Genomic DNA, 6,249 nt, shown 5'->3' on the forward strand with positions numbered 1-6,249 from the left:
AAGAAGATTGCAAAATTAGCTATCAGGTAATTTAGCAAATAACCAAATAAGGCCTCGAGAAAATGAAATTTAAAGGGGTAAAGTTAGACAGGTAGAAAAGGGCTAGGCAAAGTCAAGACCATGGGGTGTTGCCAAGGGCTGAATGGTCACACTGGACCAGAACATCTTCCTCCACTATTATTCTTTAGTCCCCTTAGGTTTCTTCTAAAGCAGGAGTTGACAATTTTTTTCTGTAAAGGGTCAGATAGTAAATATGTTAGGCTCTTCTGTCATAGTGGTCTCTGTCACAACCACTCAACTCTGCCACTGTTGTATGAAAGTAGCCGTAGACAATATGTAAACAAACGAGTGTGGCTGTGTTTAGTTACAAACCCTGACATTTAAATTTTATATAATTTTTGCATGCCACAAATTCTTTCTCCTCTTTTGTTTCTTTCTCAACCATTTAAAAATATAAAAATGCTTCTTAGTTCAGAGTGAATGCAGAAAGATGGTAGGCTGGGACAGGAGTCACACAGTTTGTTGACCCCTGTCCTAAAGCAGAAACAATATGCTATTTTAAATACACACCCTTTGTTATCCCACTTCTCTACACTTGCTTCTGCTATTCCTTCTGCTTCAATGGTATTGTCCCATCCCTCCACATCCACATGCACGCACCCGCTGTTCCATTACTCCCCCCCTTTAAAGTAACTTCTCATCCCCTACGTGCCTTCATCCGTACTTCTCTGATGACCTTGATCATGTCAGATTTGCATTACTTTGTGGCCCAGGATGTTTTATTTTTATCTTCTGCATGACACTGAGCCTAACAAAGTTAGTGCTCATAAGTGTTTCTTGAGTCAAGGAAAGACCATCAGCATTTGGGAAACAGCATAAGGATATTGGATACCCAGCCAAGAGTTGAATAAAAATAGTTAAAAGAGAAGTGAAAAACATGCTTAACACCAGCAGTGGGTTGAATAGTAGCCTCCCAAAAGACAGGTCCACAGTCTAATATCTAGATACCTTATTTGGGGAAAGGGTCTTTGCAGATGTGAGTTAAGGATCTTGAGTTGAGATCATGCTGGACTGCCAAGGTTTACTCCCTAAATCCAATGGTAAGTGTCCTTATAAGAGAGAGGAGAAGACACACAGAGAGGGCCACGTGAAAATGGAGGCAGAGATTGGAGGGATGTAGGTACAAGGGGTGCTGGCAGCCACCAGAAGCTGAAAGAGGCAACAAGGAAGAATTTTTTCTTAAAGTCTTCAGAGAGAGAACAGCTCTAACAACACATTGATTTCAGACTTCTGGGCTCCAGAACTGTAAAAGAATAAATCTCTATTGTTTTAAGCCACTCAGTTTGTGCTAATTTGTTGTAGCAACTCTAGGAAGCTAATCCAACCCTCATCCACCTCTCTTCCCCAAGTTGTGTTAATATAGTAATAACTAATATTTATTTAAGGTTTATTATATGTGGCTTTACACAGATTATTATATTAAACTTTCACAGCAATCTTATAAAATAGGCACTATTCCTCACACAGGTAAGGATACTGACGTCCAGAGAAGTTGAGTAATTTGCACACAGATTTACTTGACTAGTAAGCGATGAAACCAGAATTGAACCCAAGCAATCTGACTCAAGTTCTCCCCTCTTAACCACTGTGTTACTGATTAGGTTCTTAATTATTCTACTTATATTTCACATACCTTAAAAGAGAGGAAGAAATGTTGTCTAATGACTTCCTTTTGGGGGAGATACGATTCCCCAAACTGGATTTTTACTGCCCCAGCAGCCCATTTTTGGTGAACAAGGATAGAACAGTCTACTGCTCAGCTCAGGACAGTGGAAGCTCTCTGTCTTTCTCTCCTTCTGGCTCTACTACCCTTCATGCTTCTCTGATTTCTAAGGGAAAAAAAAAGTTTTCTGTTAGCCTTTAATAAGGGGTACGGCCTTCACAAAAGTCTGTTTCCCTGAGCCGCTCTAGTTGGATGCATTTAACAACCATATGCATAGTTTCCAATAAGGAAAATAAATAAGAGGAAACACAACTCCAGGCAGTGCTGGGACAATGCCAGCAATGGAAATATCAGTGTGTTGCTGGACAAGACGTGGAGAGCAAAGTGCTCAATGGCCATTGAGACCCTTTCATAGTAAAAGGTTCTGAGGACCAAATGCTGGCAATACCAAGTGATCTACAGTTACAGCCCACAGGGAAGCAAGACAGCACAGTGCTTAAGAGCATGAGTGCACTTGGGGCGAGGTTTGGATACCTATGAGCTAGGTTTGTCACTTATGAGCTCTGTGACCTGGGCAAATAACCCTGAGTCTCAGTTTTCTCATCTGCAAAGTAGGGATATTAATGGTATTTACTTCACAGGTAATATTCACGTAGAACACTGGCACATGAAAGCACTCAATGTTATGAAAGTGTTCACTGCTAAATGGTATATGAAAGCCTAGAAAGAAGGCTTTTCTGTCACCACCCCCTACTCCTTCCCTCTTAACAATTTCTCTTTCACTAGGCATAACTTTGCCACCTCATTAACTTCTGAGTAGCCATATGGAGGCCAAAAGTAAGTTGGCAAGAATAAAAAGAAGAAGGCTCAAAGCTCACATAAACTTGCCTTTAAAAATAATTGCCAAATAAAAGATGCTCTCAGAGAAGAGAAATTTTACATTACCCAAATTGAGGTCTTTTACTCTGCATTCTAAGCCAACTGATCTAGGTTATTTCATAACCTGTTCCAAGAAAATCTAGTTAGGGCCATTTTCATCACTTAATTCCTCTCATCCCCTACTCCTGCTGCCTTCTAGAAGCATTCATTATCTCAAGATAATTTCACTGATTATTGAGGCATTATTATTCTGCTTCTTCTACTGTGACCTCTTCATTTCTGAAATCACTCCTTTGCTTCAAAGATGACACACTGGTAGGAATACTAATTTTCCCCTACTCTTGTATTAACCAGGTCCTACAGCCCCAGCATTTGAAATTTGAAAAACCAGAATGTATAATATCATTAGTAGAAAGTAGCATTTAGTAGCAGTCATTGCAACACTTAACACTTTCTTATTACTGTTTTCTATTACTCTCACTCTCAAAGCATTTTCTATCAACTTGATGTAGATTATACATGCATGAATTTTTTCTTATAGTAATAGTTATGGAATATGGTATTATGTACTTTTCTATTTTTAGAAATGGGGTCTTGATATGTTACCCCCCCCCCCAAGGTGGCCTTGAACTGCTGGGCTCAAACAATCCTCTGGCCTCAGCCTCCTGAGCAGCTGGGACTATGGGCACCCAGCTATATACTCTGTATATTTGGTATTATTTGTTGGTGGATCGAGACCCGGGTAGCACTAATGAATTGCCTAGGCTGGTACAGTGAATTCATTCTGGAACTTTGAATCCAGAATCTAGATTTTGACTCTTTAGAAGTCCCAAGTTTATGCATTCTTGAGCTTATGGTAGAACTATATGCCTTAGCCCTTTCAACCAACTTTTAGTACCACTGGGTCTTGACGTAGGCACCGTAGTATCTCTGCTTAATCTGCTTAATTCTACTCCATCCTAAACAACTTTATCTTGATCTGTTCTGTCACTTTCCCCTCCCTGCAAAGTTCCCCTTCATGCTTTAATTTTTTCCCTTATTACTACATTGGCAACTGATTCCATCTTCAAGCACTCTATTGTTATCTTCAAGGTCACTGCTGAACTCCTTGCCAGATCTCAATGAGGCCCTTTCTCAGTCCTTAATTGATTTTGTATCATCTGAGAGGACAGAGCGTGGCCACCTCCTTACAATTCTTTTCTCCTTATGTTTGGCTTTGCTGGACTATTCTGATCTTTACCCCGTGACTGTTCTTCCTAGGACTCCTTTTTGTTGGTAAAGATTTATTGAGCACTTAACTATGGGACAGAAATTATGCTAAACACCTTACATGAGTAACTTAAGGGATCAGCCTTTCTATGTTTCAAGAATCATCTTTCTCTATCTTTGGAGAGGGGAGTATGTATCATATTCTGCTAGTGAGTTAGTCTGCCCTGCTGGCTACTTCACCTTTGTCACCGGCACCTAAAGTTTGTTAAACCCAAGTACAGGTAATTCCCACTTCGGTGAGTTCCAAAATTTATAAATTAGTTATTTGGAGATTTTTTTTTTTTTACTTTAGGAGAGAAAATGTGGAAAATGGTAGCCAGGTCTTTAAAATAGCACACAAAAGATAATTTCACCCATAACAACGTTGATTCATGGTATTGTAGATCCCCAACAGTTTTTCTGAAATCTCATTTACAAAGATCTGAGGGATGTGTGGATGAGTACACAGAGTTTTTACATGTTAAGGTGTTCTTCGTTGTGTCTTCTCTTCATCGCATTCTGCTAGAAGCAACGAAAAGAAAAATCTCATGTTCTGAGGAAAAGATCCTCTCTTTACAGGGAACTATGTAATGAAAACTACATGAAAGGCTTGAGTGTCCCCAGTCTTGGGTCAGTACCCAGAAAAGGAGCACATACCAGAAAGGCTTGAGAGACTGACACACAGTCTGTTGGAGAAAATCCCACATTTAGGTTTTAGAGACCCTCTGCTTCCCCCTAATCCTTCCTTGTTATTCTTCGCTACCTCAGTTGTCTGTCCTCTTTAGCAATGATTCCAATATTCCCCAGACCTGGGATAAGCGTCCATTCCTTTGGAACAGGAGAAGAAATTGCTCTGTCATAGAAATGGTGCGTGATGTGAGAGAAACAGGTTTCCACATCAGTCGTCTTCTCTCCTTGCAGCTTCTCCACCCCCTCGTTCCTTACAAAGGGATGATTCTTGCTTCTCAGTGTCTCCGGCATCAGACGTTCGGTGTAGGAGAGCAGCTCAGGTGAGACTGCTAACATGAGCAGAGGTGGCTTGCTTCTGTTCAAGATTCTACAGACTCCAGGTCTCCCCACGTTGCTATGTTGTGTACGTCCTTCATCCGTACCATTACACAAAGCCACATAAAACCCCATCCTACTTGATGTGCTGTGCCCTTTTACAAATGTCCCCCAAACCCCAATGCTCTCCCTTCTTGTGTTGTGACTTAGCCCAGACACCAGACCCAAGCTTTCTCTCCCCTTCACATTTCTTTCACTCTGAGCTAACATTCTGTCTCCTTTCATACTAGGAACCATCTCAATCCTCCTTTCTCTTAAATGATCAGAAAACAACCCCAAATTTTGCCTGGTTGATAATTTGTCTTTTAACCTCTTTGTCATCTGCTGTTTAAGGCTGAAAGCTATTTGGTCTCAGCGATAGTCTCTCCGCTTTGCTATAACACCCTGTACGAGAATTCTCCACTCATTAAATCATAACCCCCTCTGGCTGAACTTGTTCAAAGAATAAAACAAATGTTTTATCTGGATATAGACTTGTAATTTCTTAGCCAGTAGAAGATATAAAGGGCATTTTTTAGCCATGTTTATAGTCCTTGTTTATCAACCTTAAAAAATTAATTTCGGTATTGTATTTCATTTAGTCCTCTGTCCCCTTTAAAAATAGCAACAAATAACACTGGAAGACAGCTTTTCTTGGGTTTGTTTATTGGATTATCTTTAATAGCTCCATTTTTGTATTTATCGCTAAAGCCCAAGCACAGTCAAATCATCATTAATTAAACTGCACAAGGCACCCGCCGTAGCATAAATAAATCAGAAAGGAGAGGCCAGCCTCATCCGAGTGTCTCATGAGGTGGCTTAGCCTCAAGGAAAGGCATGCTCTCTATCTTGAAAATCAGAAAAGAGCTTTTTCCACCTGGTTAACAGCAAGGAAATGTGAAGCCACTGATTTTCCAAGAGAAAGGTCTTTTACAGGCCCCTCTGAGGGCTGACTTTATGACAAAATGAAAGATAATCCTCTGCCATCTGTCACTGAAACCCAGTCTCCATTCCACATTCAAGCCTTGGAGCAGAGAGAAAGTCAAGGAAACCGAGAGATAAATGTGCCAGGAGCTGTCTCACAACAAGCTGATTTCTCATTTGTCTTCATCAGAAGGATTTCAAGATTGGGCCATTTAATAGACCTCTCCCTGACAGCTGAGGGGAAGATTAGTGGTCAAGTGTTGGAGATATTTGGAAAAGGAATGTGTTCTGTTGTGGGGATCGATGGAAAATGAAGAGGAGAGAACTCCAGGTCCTAAAATGGAAACTGATTAAGCTAAAAGCCCAAGAAATCTTTGCTGCTGGGGAGGGAGAACAATGGACTCTGTGGCTGTTTGGAGGCAGCAATCAGC

The sequence above is a fragment of the Lemur catta genome, chromosome 10 (assembly GCF_020740605.2).
Source record: "Lemur catta isolate mLemCat1 chromosome 10, mLemCat1.pri, whole genome shotgun sequence".
NCBI lineage: Eukaryota > Metazoa > Chordata > Mammalia > Primates > Lemuridae > Lemur > Lemur catta.